A 13,312-nucleotide genomic window follows, 5' to 3' on the forward strand; every position below is an offset into this window, starting at 1 on the left:
CTGAGGAGCCGTAGCCACACCTGGACTTGCTTTAGATGGTAAGATTCTGGACTTTGAGCTGATGTTGTAACGGAATAGACTTCGAGGGGCCTTGGGAAGGAATGAGTGTATTTTTGCATATGGTAGGGTCTTGCATGATTGGGGCCCAGAGGAGCACTGTGGTAGTTAGCCTCTTGCCTCCCGATATTCACACCTTTGGTAGTCTCCTCCCACACCGAATTAGGACTGTGACAAATGGAACACAGTAGAAGTGTTAGTATGTGACTTCCAGGGACAAGTCATATAAGGCCTTGCGGCCTCTACCTTGGTCGGTTGAACCCCTGGCATTGGGGGAAGCCAGCAGCCATGCCATGCAGAGACTCCAGCAGCCTTGTGGAGACACCTGCAAGGAGAGGAACTGAGTCCTGGCACCCAAAGCCACTGAGCCACCTTGGAAGTGGATCCCCAAGCCCTCAGATGAGTACAGCCCAATCGACATCTAACTGCAACCTCATGCGAGACCCCAAGCCAGGCCTGCCTCACCAAGCCACTCCTGAATTCCTGGACCACAGACACTGTGGGAGGAAATAAATGATGACTGTTGTTTTAAGCCACCAAGTTTTGCATGACCTTCCAGCAGTATTTGATCACTAATACAGCATCACCCACTATCAGAGGCTCCATTTTTTTTAATCTCTCTTAAATGAAGCACAGAGAGGTTGAATAGTAGTCCCAAGTCACACAGCAGAGCTACTAAGCTTTGAATAACTAAATATCTGTGCTCCCATATATCTGCTCTCCCCCTCTTACCGAGCTCTCTCCTTTCTGGGCCATATCTTCATTTAGCCCATCCTCACCCCATCATCACCTCTTTTGGAAACAAACTCACCGCCCCCCTTCCCCTTCTCAAATCCTTTATGCTCAAAAACCAACCCCCTAAAACGTGGAAATGGTAACCACCCACTCACGATCTAATATGGCCAATTTGTGACAGATAAAGTTCGTAGCTATATTTGCCAACGGGTTCTCGTGCAGTAGGCTGGTTTAGAAACCACCATAACGCTACGAGACATAGGCTTTTTGGCTTCATCTTAAGCTTGTTGGATTGGCTCAAAGAAAGGAGAGTCCTGGCCAAAACAGCAAGAACTTAATTAAGGATAAGATCCATAAGGCAACTGTGAAATCTCAGTTTCGACAGTTAAGCTCTTGAGTGTGGTTTCATAAGCCCTTTTTGAGCTTTCGATGCAGAAACACAGCCTAAGAAGATGGGAGGAAATACGAACACGAGGCCTTGGATCATTCTGTCTCTGCTCCACTTGGCCCAGAAAGCCTTCCCTCTCTCCCTGGAGTGAGAGACACCCCACTCCCCCATTAAAGGGGAAGTGCCAAGGCAGTGACGCCCGCCATGCCTGCTTCTCCACACTCCTCCTCCCCCCCATTATCCAATTACAGGCCCTGTGTGACTTCCCCTACCTCGGAGCTGTTTGAGAAGCAGGGGTTGCATCTAATTCACGCCAGTGCTCATGAGGGTTCCCCCGAACCTGAGGATGACAGGAGAAGATGCTTGGTGACAGCTGAGAAATTGGACATAATCAAAGCTACACAGAGGGACAGTAGATTCATGGCCCCACGAGTTATGGGATTCCATTAACTTGAATTCCGCAAGAAGAATGTCTCAGTTGGGTTAAACTTAGCCGGCTGGGGACCGGCAGGCAGAGCAAATAGTATGTGGAATGAAAAATACATAGCAAAGCTCTTCGGATACTTTAGCCATTTGAGGAAGGGCTTGAGTGGGAATTTGCAGCAGAGCCATGCACGTTCTCTTGGGAAACATTCCCAACAGCCAGACTTAATTTCCCCAGGGAGTGACCAGTGCTGCCCTGTGATGCCTCTGTAAGGGTTGGGCCTTGCCTTCCTTTCTCTTCTGCTCCCTTTGGAGCACCTCTTTCTCCAACCGTTCACAGTAATGATCAAAGTAATGATGGCCTGACAGCGTGGCTTTGAACCATTATAGACGACTGCTTTTTCTCAACAGGCCCCATGTTTTGACACTCCCAAGCAGGATCATTTGGCAGGGACACAGTTTCCTCACTGAGAGCCTGGGCTCTGCACAAGATGAATCAGGAGCTTTTAGTCATGACTCAGGAGGGTGGAGGTAACACAAACACACACTCTACCAGTAAGGACACCTTGAGGAATAAGTGACAGGACACCCAACCCATCAGGCTTGAGCAAAAAGAATTTTGGGAACATATTCCTGAAAAGTCCAAGATAACTCTACCTTCAGATGCCACTTGATTCCGGGTTTCAAATGGTCACTAGTGAGCTGCGTTGGTTCGTTGCACAGTCCTCTCTTCTGGTTGTCTTCATTTTCAGGCTCTAAGTTGTGGTAAGATGGCTGTCAGCAGCTCCAAGCCTCACCTTCCCAGATTCACACTCAACAGGAAAGAGTTTTGTCTCCCCCAGTTATGAGAAACAAACTCATGGGTCTGACTGTCATTGGTCCAGATTGAGGCATGTGTCTATCCCAGAACCAATCACTGCAGCCAAGAAAGTGGAGTTTCAGTGATTGGCTAATCCTAGGTCACATGGTCCCAAGGTCAACTTAGGTCACATTGTCCTAGTCTAGTACATGGACAGAGTAGGAAGGACAGGTTATTCCCTAAAGGAGATATGGGGTGCTGGCCCCTTGAGGAGGGTAAAGAGATCATGAGTTGTAATAAAGATAAGCATCCACCACACAGCTGAAGAGAGCACCATATTAGCAGTGGCCCATAATCCCTGCTACATGGGTGAACAGTCCTTGTAGCATTCGCATCACTACAGCAGTTGTGCGGAATTACACATTTTTTAATTCTATTAAAGTATTTAGATGTGTTTTTCCTGATAAAGAGGTTGAGGCATCCCAGCACCATGAACCATATGGACATTTGTTTGTTGCCACCCAGACCCAGGTGCTCCTCCTCAGAGCACTGGTTTCTGTCTGGGGATAGTGATTCAAGAAGGTGAACTCGAACTTCACTCCACCAAGGGGTGAAGCCAGGGAGCACATTGCTTCCTTTGCCCATCAGGATCGGTCCAGAGGTGAGCCTGTGACCTGAGCTAGTCTGATTGGGATGAATCTTGGGACTAAGCTGGTAATGCTAAGGTGCTCCTTCGCTTTGGCAGGATCTGAATGAAACGCATGTGGGGAGCTGTGGGCGCCATCTTGGGACCATAGGGGAACTGAAGCTGACTTAGGAGAAAGCATTCAGGACAGCAAAGAGTGGGGCTGGATAGAGTTGGTGGTGTCTGACTCCAAATTCAGAGGTTTTCTCATCACATCCCAGACCAATAGGTTGACAGGAGGGCTTCTGAAGCACGTGCTTCGATGGGGCACAGTGGCAGGCGCAGAAACCACACTCTTGCCTCTGGTCCTGGCTCTGCCATTTACTTGACAGGTCATCTTGGACACGTATTTTCACCTGTTGGGGCCTCCGTGGTGCCCAATACGCCCTAGGCCTGTAGTCGGCAAACTCACTAGTCAACAGAGCCAAATACCAACAGTACAACGATTGAAATTTCTTTTGAGAGCCAAATTTTTTAAACTTAAACTATATAGGTAGGTACATTGTTATTAACTTAATTAGGGTACTCCTAACCTGGCCTTTGCTAAAAACATCCTCAATCTGATTGAGGTACGTTCGCTGAGGTCGACCCCTTCCACCTCCCCCATCCACACTCGTCTTGTATACTTGTTTCAGATAGATGGGAGAGTTAGAAGGGGTCGACCTCAGCGAACGTGGTTTGCTGACCACTCCCCTACCCGTGGTCGGCAAACTGCGGCTCGTGAGCTACATGTGGCTCTTTGGCCCCTTGAGTGTGGCTCTTCCTAAGCCTTAGGAGTTCCCTAATTAAGTTAATAACAATGTACCTACCTATATAGTTTAAATTTAAAAAAAATTGGCTCTCAAAAGAAATTTCAATCGTTGTACTGTTGATATTTGGCTCTGTTGACTAATGAGTTTGCCGACCACTGCAGACTATAGATAGATGAACAGCATTAGCTAGCACAGTGGCGCAGCCTGCCTGCAGGGGTCACCACTGAAAAGAAAAAGCTAAAAGGAGGGGCATGGGGCTCCCACTCTATGGATCATATTCCCACTGCAGAGCCCCCATAGACCTCCGGGGGAAACGGGATGGGCGCTCCTGAGGCTGAGGGAGCCTCCAACCAAGCCAGAACCCTGTCAGGGTGGAGCCCAGAGCTGGAACCTCCTGCGCCTGTGTAAAAGGCTTCATTTATCTTTCTCGGTTCTCTTTGGCCAAGGGAGACGACAGGAGAATGTTTTACTTACTTTTTTTTTCTTTTAAGAAAATTTTCCATTATGGAAATGGCATGTGTTTACTTTTTAAAAATCCAGCTACAGGGATCTATAACTTCTCGGGGAGAAGACTTCACAGGGTCAGTACTGACTCTCCTGTGTTTCTCTAGCCACTTGATTCTTCCCTCCTACGGGGAACACACTCCTTTTAGCAGAACAGAAATCTTGCTGGCCATTGGCTACAGTCCATACATTGGGCTAAGCATGAACCTGGAAGCTGCAGGGTGCCTCGTAGGGAAGAGATCTGGCTTTGTCTCTAGTATATGCTGTGTGACCTTGGACCACAGTTGATCTTGGGTGAGTTACAAAACCCACGCTAGTCCTGGCCCGGTGGCTCAGTGGGTTGGAGCATTGTCCTGTACACCAAAAGGTTGTAGGTTCGATCCCCCGTTGGGGTGGATGCAAGAGACAGTAATCGATGTTTTTCTCTCACATCAATGTTTCTCTCCCTCCCTCTCTGCCCCTTTCTCTCTCTCTAAAAGCAATAAAAACATATCCTTGGGTGAGGATTAAAAAAAAAAAAAAAACAGCCCCGGCCAGTAGTTCAGTGGTTAGAGCATCATTCGCAGACAGAAGGGTTACTGGTTCAATTCCTGTCAAGGGCAAGTACCTGGGTTGCAGGTTCTACCCCAGGCCTGGTCAGGGCATGTATGGGAGGTGACCCATCAATGTGTCTCTCTCACATTGATATTTCTTTCTCTCTCTCCCCACTCCCTTCCACTCTCTCTAAAAAATTAATGGAAAAAAATATCCTCGAGTGAGGATTTTTAAAAAAATCACTTCCCTCTATCTCAATTTCCTGATTTGATAAATAGGGATTAGAAATACCTAGAGTTGTGAGGATTTCATCACACAAGACAAACAGTCCCTGGCACATAGTAAGTGCTTAACAAAAATGTGTTGCTTTTATTCTCCAGAAGTAACTCATTTTTACCAGGATGAACAAATGGTCACAGATATACACAAAGTATAAATGATCAGACATGAGATGCAGTGCTTTTTTTGTTTGTTTTCTGTTCTACCCCAAGTTCATCTTGCCTGATGTTGGAATCCCTAGAGCCACCTGGGATTCTCCAAAGGACCCAATGGGGTTGATGTCCCTGGATTTTTCTGTCCTAGGAGGTTCCAATGCTGTTACCAAGTTCTATGGGGTACCATCTGTGACCTCCTCTCCATGTCCAGATTTAGCTAGAATTTATCCTAAGAAAAAGGACAGCGCCTGATATTCTGGAAGAATTTTTGTCCCTGCCCTCATGGTTGTTTTTTTATGGTCCTCTCCTGGGTCTTTGCGGCTTGTTTCTAAGACACACACCCAGATTAGGCTTGTAAAGTCAGTACCTGCACCATAATCAATCATGTGATCATGAATATCATTCCCATCAATGTCACCATCTAATCTAAACCATCATCATCACCACCTATTCTTGGCAGCACCATCACATCACCATAAGCACCCCATTACCAATGTTGTCTTTGCCATTTTCATTTTCATCTCTACTATCATCGTTAGATTCTCTCTCACATAATCATCTTTACACCTCCGTCATCATATTCTGCTCAGGTCAGTCAGAACCCTTTGGTAGCAAGAGACAGAAACCCAAGTCAACTAGCTTAAGGGGCGGGGAGCGGGGGTTATAGTTCACACACCCAAATTGAAAGGGCAAGACCATTCTAAGGATGACTATGCTCAAGAGACTCAAACATCCAAACACCAACAGGTAGCTTGCTTTCTCTTAATCTCTTATCTCTGCTTCTCTCTGCTGTTCATTTAATTCTCTCCTTTTATAGACAAACCTCAGTCCATGTGAGCTTCAGAGATTTACATCCTGGCTGCATAGTGATCCAAAAGCAAAAGAATTTCCATCTCCCAAGTTCAGATTTTAAAAATCCAAGGAAGGTCCCTGATTGGTCAAACTTGGTCAGCTTTGGGCCAATCACTACGGCTAGAAATGTGTGTTCTTGTGATTGGTCCAGCTTGGTCAAGTGCCAACACAGCCATGTATTTGGGAGAAACTTGGTGAACATGTGGATACTCAGGTTTGTATCCCCATTCAAACTACTGACTACTAACACCACCACCACCATCACCATCACTATCTCCACCATCTCCACCACCATCCTCTCCACTATCATCACTCTTTTCCTGAGAGTTTTAATGTGCCCAGCCCTGAGCTTCATATTGGGAACCTCAACAACTTTGAGTTTGATGAAGTCTCCAGCCCTTCAGAATTTTCCATCTTTAGGAAACAAGAAAGTTGACATGTTGAAGGAGCTAGACTCCTAGTCGGTGGCCATGGGATGGAGCAAAGAGGGAGGTTGTGGGGACAGGATCCAGCACATTAGAGCACTGGCCCTAGTCCCCAGCCAGGCGCAGTGTGACCGTTGCCTGTGCCCAGCCCAGAAGGGGAGCAGCCATTCCTTCAAATATGCAAAGCTCCCACACTAGCTCAAGGCCTGCAGTTTGCCTGAGCAGTCAGCACATCTGCCCCCTCCTGTAGGGGGCTGTGGCTTGCTTTGGCCCCATGCCTCCTGCTCCTGCTCCATCTTTGAGCGAACATCTGTTTCCAGATGTTGTCCCAGAGCCTTACAAGCCAAGGGAAGATTCACGTTAATAGATCTACAACAAGCCCGACTGTCGGTGGTGAGCTAATGTCAGGAACCGATCAATCAGGGAAAGCAAGACCCTCGTTTTCTGATGGGGGTGGGGGGTGTATAGGAAAGACAAACAGGGCACTCCCCTCCCCAACTTTAGAAATGACATTAACAACAGCCTTTAGGGAAAAAGGGAGAAAAAGTCCTTTGTAATGAGCTCACAGGAATGTTTCAGGCAGTTCTGCGTTCACAGCTACAGCTGGGGAGAGAACAAGAGGGAGCAAAACTCCCTCTGGGCTCCCTCCTCTGGGTTTACTGGCCATTGGCTTCAGTCTGGGCATTGGACTAAGGTTGAATGTGGAGGCTGTAGGGTGCCTGGTCGGGAAGAGACCTGGCCCAGATCTGGCTCTGCCACTAGTATGCTGTGCGATATTGGACTACGTTCTGACCTCTCTGTGCTTGGACTACGTTCTGACCTTTCTGCAAGTGAATGTACCAGAGGAGGCTAGGAGGATGTATTGAGGTTCTTCTGGGCAAAGGGTAGGAATTCTCTCTATTTTAAACCAGGAGAGCTGCTTTCTCTTTTTTTAAAATATATTTTATTGATTTTTTTTAAAAGAGAGGAAGGGAGTGGGATAGAGACTTGGAAACATCGATGAGAGAGAAACATCGATTCAGCTGCCTCCTGCACACTCCCCACGGGGGATGTGCCTGCAACCTAGGTACATGTCCTTGACCCGAATCGAATCTGAGACCCTTCAGTCCGCAGGCCGACGCTCTATCCACCAAGCCAAACCAGTTAGGGCATGGAGAGCTGCTCTTAAGATGAAGCTCCAAGACTGAGCTCCATGGTCAAGACAAAGAATTCCACAGTGATGGGGGGCTAGGGACAGGGGAGCACACAGAGACACCACCCCATAACTTGTAGTTCCCAGATGCTCGTAAACAGGGACCTGCTTTAGTAAACGAATGGTGCTCTCCATTACCCGTCTGTCATCAGCCTCAAACATCTGTCTTAACCCTGTTCCCGGCCTTTCCGACAGCTCTTCCTGCCTGTCAGGGCGAGCTCAAGCCCTGGGCTGCTTCTCTAAGCACATTCTTGGGGCGCCTTCCACCATCTCGGTGCTGAGCCCAGATTCTGAGCCCTGTTTCCACAGGCTGACAGCTCGGAGGGTCTGCCTCTCACTCGCACTCCTGAACTGACTGTTCTTCCTCCAAAGAGCTGCAGGTGGGGCCCTAATGGACGTGTTTGCTCCAGCTTTCTGATGTCTGGCTGCATCAGGACCATCACCATAATCTCTTCTGGGTTTTGTACGTTATTAGAGCCTCGCACACATGATCTCATTCGAGTCTCTCCGCATTCCCCTGAGTAGGAATTAGTATTCCCTTACCCCAGCAGGAGGCTGAGATCCGGAGAGGTTAAGACACTTACTGAAGGGCACGTAGTTTGCAGATGGAGAGGCCAGGACGAAGAGTTTTGGTTCCAAAGATAATGCTTTATTTCAACTCAAACTGAGTCAGCAAAATGCTTTCACCCCAAGTGCTAATCTCAATGGATTGATAATAACCTCCTGCGTTGAGAAGCCTAAGAAGAGTGTGTGTGTGTGTGTGTGTGTGTGTGTGTTGGGGGGGGGGGGATGGGGTGTTCTGTAATCGATTGGTGATGTCTGCCAATGATGTGGAGATGGGAGTGTTGGTATGTATGCCAAACATGGCCAGACCATGCCATCTGAAAAGAGAGGAATGAAAGGGACAGATGGTTGGGGCTGTTGGGGATAAGGCTGCCACATGATGCATCCTTGGCAAGGATAGACCACACAATTTGTAACTTCTGTTCTATTCTCTCAGTCCTCTCCTCTCCTCTGTCTGGATCTTGCCATGGTGCAGGCCCAGCTCACCTCTTCCAGGAAGCCTTCCTGTACTTCACCCCAACTCCAAGTTTCCACCCATCTCTTCTCCACGTGCGAGTCACTACTCATCTGCCTGTTTGTTTGGCCCTCAGCTCGTGCTGCCTGGCACTGCTCTTCTCTTTCCCATGCATGTAAGTCCCTAGAGAGGCCCCATGAAACTGCAAGCTCTGTGGGCCCCTGACTCTGGGTTTTGCTCCTACGAGGAGCTCACTAATAGGTGTAAACTGATAGATGGGTCAATGACCTATACCGTCCCTCCTCTCAGCTGCAGGAACACAGGGTGTGAGACGGGGCATGAACTCTTTGGCTTTCGTTGTGTGTCCCCAATCTCTGCAGTTATGATCATGGCCATGGCAGTCTCACATTAAGTACTGGCATGGCACTGAGCATGCACCATTGCATCTAGTCCTCACAATGGCCCTAGGAAACAGGGCTTGTTCTCCTTATATTTCAGATTTTAAGAACAGGTTCAGAGAGGTTACATAATTTGTCCAAGATTGCACAGCTAGTCAACAGTGGAGCTGCCCATGAAACCACTCAGAACAGCCTCTAAGGAAGCAGAAATTGGGTCCCAGGGTTTTCCAATGCTTGGAATGAGGCCAAGATTGAGACTTCTGCTGAGTTATTCTTGAACCACCTGAGACCAGAGGGCTAGGGGCTATTTGGGGCCTCCAGCTGCTCCTGCAGAGGCCACCAGGAGAGAGCGGGTCTGGGCAGGATCTGGGCACCAGGCATGGACTTTGCTAACCATAATAACATCCCCCAAATCCTACAGTGTCAAGCGATTCTGTACGCAGGTCCACTAGCCTACCCTATCAGGCTTTCTTCCCGGTCTGGGGTAGACAGTTGCATCTGTGGCTTCCGGGGCAGCACACATCCTGGAATCGGGTTCTTGGATAGTTCCCAGCGCTTGAATCTGGTCTTGGCCGTGTGATTTTTTGGGGCCAATGAGACATTACCAAGTGTCACAGAGGCAGAGGCGTCATAAGCATTTGCCCAGTGGAACTTGTCCTCCTGGAACTCTCCCTTTGAAAGCCGGTCACCAAGCAGTAAAGAAGCTCAGGGCAGGCTATGGGGTGATGAGGGACCACCTAGAGTGGCCCTGAAGGACGAGAGGCCATCTTGAATGTCTGAACCTTAGCCAAGCTGTCATAATGCAGCCACGTAAGTGACCTCAGCCAGCCCTTTTGCAACAGAGAACCCTACATTTTGGAAACAATTTTAACGCACCCTGTCAACACAGGATTGTGAGAAATAATAAGTCATTCTATTTAAGTCACTAAGCTTTGGGGCAGCTATAGATGACTAAAATACTGTCCCTAGTTATTGCCACTGTCACTCCTAGACATGATTCAGAAGCATGTACATGTTGTTTTGTACACATTCAGACCAAAGCAGATGACACATAGAGACTGGCACACACCCCTTTCTTGTCACATGAATGGATACATATCCACACCTCCACACACACACACACACACACACACACACACACACACACTGGGAGTGGCTTGGAGCCAGCCCACTTGGACTGTGGAGCAGCCCTGATTAGCCATAGCATTTGCCCTCCCCTACGTGTGCCTGCTTATATGTGTGTGCAGAAATGTGCATGATCTCATTGCACCAAAACACAAGACTAGATAAAGTCAAGTGCACACAGTGAGACACTAGATCAGTGGTGGCAAACCTATGACACGTGTGTCAGAGGTGACACGTGAACTCATTTTTTGGTTGATTTTTCTTTGTTAAATGGCATTTAAATATATAAAATAAATATCAAAAATATAAGTCTTTGTTTTACTATGGTTGCAAATATCAAAAAATTTCTATATGTGACACGGCACCAGAGTTAAGTTAGGGTTTTTCAAAATGTTGACACGCCGAGCTCAAAAGGTTCACCATCACTGCACTAGATAGATGGCAGCTGGTATCCACACTCACACACATGTGCACACAATCACTCATGGCCTGAAACCATAGCACCCAAATTCCTCCACACCCTTCGGCCTGCAGAAGAGGGTCCCCAGCACTTGCATCAGCGCAGCCTCCACACTTGGCTCTGCCCTCAACTTAAGGAGAGAGTTTGTTTTGGTCCCAGTTAATAAGGCCCCCAGGGCCTCCTGGGCAGGCTGTCTCTCCCCCGCACATCTGCAGCCCTTGCTTTCGACCCCATCCCCTGCTCTGTAGAGTCACAGCCAATGGACTGATTGGCCTGGCTGAGTGGGAAGGAAATGGGGACTGGGAAAGGCATTTCCCAACGTCTGACCTGCTGCTCCAAGCAGGAGCTTCGCCCTGGCCCTCAACCCACAAAGAACTCCCCCCAGATACACTGCAAGCAGATTGAATTGTACAGCCTGTGCCCAGGCAAGATTGGGAGCTTGAGCCCAAGGGAATACCTGCCTTGCTCATCCTACCTCCGCTCTGAGCCTGGCCTCCGGTCATGCTCTCCAGGGTCTCCATCTGGTGCAGGCCAACGGCTCCCAACACCCAGCACAGCAGCACGGCCCCCTCAAGGGTTCCCCTTCACCCTCAGGACAAACCCCAAGCCCCTTACCCTGCCTGGCCGCTGCCCACCACCTCAGCATAAGCCCAACCTTTCCCCTTTCATCCCATGTTCAGCCACAGTGAACCACTCACAGTTTCCCCAAAGCCCATGCTCATCCTCACCCCCAGGCCTTCGCATAAGCAGGGTCCTCTGTTGGGCTTGCCCTCCCTGTACCCCTTTCTCTAACTAACTCTGCTCACCCTCAGGTCTCATCACCCAAGGTGACAGGGGCTCCTCTTCTGTGCTCCCCAAGCACCCACGACGTGCTGCATTGCTGCACTTACCCCTGTCGGCCTCCACCAGTGGCCTGCCTTGCTCGCCGATGTGTCTCCAAAACCAACCAGCGCAGGGCCTGGCTCCATAGAGATGTCCTGAACGGCTGGATTTCTGAGCTGGAAAGGCCCTTACACCGCCCAGTTCTCCTTTCCCTTCCTTGCCCATCCATCTCGAAAACTCACATAGTAAGTGGAAGTAGATGCACATGAGTTGTTATAAAAATCATAAAATAACAGATCTTTCAACCAGATGTTTAATTTTAAAACAGCGAACGTGGCAGACCTGCTAGAGACTGTCGATGGCTTGAAATACCAATCCAGACTCTTCCCTTGGGCTCTCGCGCTGCTTGGTCACGGGCGCTGTTGGTCATGTACCGGCAGTACAACGGGAAGTGCACCATCTAATGAAAAAGAGTTGATTTTGAAAACAGATCCATTTTGAAGTTTATTCATGGTGCCAGGTGTCCCTTAGCTGTGCACTTTGGAGCTTAAGTGCCTGCCGTTTCCTTTTTTATGGGAAAACGATAACACGGGAGATTTGCCGTGGTGCCACGCTTCATGAAGGCAGCTCCTCCCTCAGAGTCTGCAGGCATGTTTGATTTCAGATTCAAACATTGCCTCAAAGAGACCTTTTCTGGCCCTGATACTTCAGTGTGGGTCTTGGTGGCATGGGCTGTACATGGAGCAGGTGCAGATTGCAGTCTGATTTCCAAGTTAAGTAATATATTTGGGAAGCAGCCAGAGCTAGAATCCACCCCATCACTCATTCATTCACTCACTCATTCGTTCAAACCACCATTTCTTGGGCTGAGTGCTGAGGATACAGAGATGAGCACAGTCATCCCCTGTTCTCTAGGACCTCATAGCTCAGGGCAGGGGACAGACACAGCTCATAGTTAGGACATGGTTTAGGCTGCACAAGACAGACCAGATAACAGGGGCTCAAATGGGGTGGGTTACTTCTCATTCACATGGAAGTCTAGGCTTGCCTGGCAACTCAACTCCGTGAAGCCAACAGGAGCCCAGGTTTCTTCTGTCTTATTGTTCACTCTACGCAGGAGCAGAGCTGAGAGCCAGGGGGGGCATGTCAGTGGTCATAAAGCCAGGGAGTCCGCAGGCCTGGGGGACATCGGGCAGGTCCCAGGGCCAGGCATCCTCAGGTTAGGTTTCCCGGTACTGGCCACCATGTGGGAGAACTGGGCCTGTTTAAATATATTTTTATTGATTTCAGAGAGGAAGGGAGAGGGAGAAAGAGATAGAAACATCCATGATGAGAGGGAACCATTGATTGGCTGCCTCCTGCATGCCCCCCACTGGGGATCAAGCCCACAGCCTGGGCATGTGCCCTGACCGGGAATCGAATTGTGACCTGGCTCATAGGTCGATGCTCAACCACTGAGCTACGCTGGCCAGGCAGAGCTGGGCCTGTTTAAAGGCCAAGCATGAGGCAGGCAGCAGGAGGGAGCAGAAGAACCCAAAAGGAGGAACAGACCTGAGAGAAACAGAGGAGGCGGAATCCACAGGACTTGGTCCCAACCACAGGAAGGAGCTAAGGGCAAGGAGAAGGCCATCACCCAGCCTGGGCCTCAGGAGGATCCAGTGCCACATTCCAAGGGAAGGAAAGGGGGGCAGAGCCAGGGGAGGCTGACG

The sequence above is a fragment of the Myotis davidii genome, unplaced genomic scaffold, assembly GCF_000327345.1.
Source record: "Myotis davidii unplaced genomic scaffold, ASM32734v1 scaffold134, whole genome shotgun sequence".
NCBI classification, from domain to species: domain Eukaryota; kingdom Metazoa; phylum Chordata; class Mammalia; order Chiroptera; family Vespertilionidae; genus Myotis; species Myotis davidii.